This window comes from Apis dorsata, unplaced genomic scaffold, assembly GCF_000469605.1.
Source record: "Apis dorsata unplaced genomic scaffold, Apis dorsata 1.3 scaffold_169, whole genome shotgun sequence".
Lineage (NCBI taxonomy): Eukaryota > Metazoa > Arthropoda > Insecta > Hymenoptera > Apidae > Apis > Apis dorsata.
Window position 1 is genome coordinate 647690 of NW_006263457.1, and position 2119 is coordinate 649808.

General features: G+C 28.6%; 1 protein-coding gene across 5 annotated transcripts in view; it reads right to left on the reverse strand.

Moving 5' to 3' along the window:
* The window catches only part of LOC102681449 (nuclear factor of activated T-cells 5-like), a 54596-nt gene that overhangs the window by 6280 nt on the left and 46197 nt on the right, over positions 1 to 2119 (reverse strand). The window lies entirely within an intron of this gene.

Here is a 2119-nt window from a genome sequence, read left to right on the forward strand (position 1 = left end):
CGCGAGCAGAGCATTTTATTAAAATCTTTTTTAATCTTCAGGCTTATAGCAATAGTTACGTACGCTACGTTTGCCATCCTTATCCATATATCGTGTTGTTACGCAATACGCGAACCGCGAATAAGTTATCATTGCATGTATCGATATCAATCAAAACTCTCTGCTCATCGTGTAGACAAACGCGTATTTTTGTAATGTGCGATGATGGCATCGCAGGAAGACAGAGAGAAAGAGAGAGAGAGAGAATAGGGAATGTAAAAAAAAAAAAGAAAAAAAGAAAAAGAAAGAAAAGAAAATTAATTTTTTTCCCGAGAATCTTGAGAAGATACTCGTGAGAAGAAGAAAAAAAAAAAGAAAACAGAAAAGAAAAAGAGAAAAACAATTTCTTTCGAGTAGAGTATCGAGAAAGATAATATTTCTTTCGCGTATATTGAAAAGATATGAAGCGAATAGATTTAAGAGTGAACAATATTCGTGAAAACAACATTCTCGAAAATTTTACTCTCAATCTCGGTATTTGCATCTATTCTCGCAAGAAGAATAAAAAGGAAAGGAGAAGAGAAAAGGAAAGAGAAGCGATTTCTTTCGAGTATCGAGATACTAAGCGCGCGTTTCTGATAGTTGCATGTACGCGAGGGATAAAAATAAGGGTGGATAAGTATGACCAAAACAATTTCGAGATTTTCCTGTGCGTTTACGGGTAAAGTTTTATTTTTCCTCTCCTTTCTTTCCGAATTCTCAATAATAGAGAAAATTTGCCGACTAGTGCAACAATATGCTGCTCGATAACGGCGCAAATATAACGCCATTTTGCGGCGATAATCGTCGATAACACTATTCTGTCAGTCGCTTTTGTCACGTTCATGATAACCCGTCGCAACACATAAACAAAATTCTAAACTATCGAACGTTAACACGTGATAAGTAAACGTGTTTCTGCTACTATTTAGATGTTTAACGGTATTTAAGGAATTATCCTTTTAATATATTTACTCTATCTTGAGTGTGTACAAAAAAATATATATACTTTTGAATACTTTATGGAAAAATATAGTATGAATTGTAAGAAATTTTTTTTATAATCCATTGATTATTTTAACCAGTACTTTGGATATTTTACGGACAATCATTCACAAAAATTTATGTTTTCTTTATGCTGGATTATTTTTATTAAAATAAATTACACGCAATGCAATAAAATATTTATTTTTTAATAAAAGAGCTTATAAATCATTTTATTGCGAAGTAATTTTGATAAAATTTTTATGAATGACTGTATGTTTTTATATTCTTCTTAATTGGACGAACATTCGTAATTTCGAGATAGAATAATTCTCTTACGTACGAGATAAATAGGCAAGCTTGAGACCATTTTTTCATCTTTTCTTAAAATTTTTATTATACTGTTTTATAAAAATATACTGTCACAACGATAATAATCACGGTAATAATCTTAATATCTTTCATTTTCTGATACTGTTTTCATATTATTCATTTCCTAAAACGTACTATGTAACGATCAATTTTATTTTATATTTGGAATCATCGATGATACTACTCACGATGAATGTACGTGCTTTACATTTTATTCCAAGTTAAACAATACAATAAAATTTCTATGTACGCAAAATTTTAAGCATTAGCTGGTCTTAATCCTTCTCGACGTATCGATCAACGATTAAATCTTTTTAAATCCGACAATGCTCGATCTTGTTCTGTTATTTTATCAATAAACGTTTAAATAAGATATATGCGGTCAAAAAGTTCAACATCGATATTAAATAGTTGACAGAGTCTCTTTTTATGTTCGATGATTAATCAAAGTATATAAAAATGATTTAATAAAATAAGCGACATTGATATGAATTAGCACGATTTAATAAGTAATATTTTATCTCTTCTCTAATATAAAATTTTAAAATAAGAAATATTAAATACACGTAAAGTGTAATTTATTGCATGGTGAATAAAATGAATAAATTTTTTTCATTTTATTTTAATATTAAAAAAATAAAAGAATCAACCCCCAATTTTTTTATTGATTTATCTAAGTGTCACAGAAAGGAAATTTGTAAAAAAAAAAAAAAAACTACTGAAACTTAAAAGATAAAAATAAAAT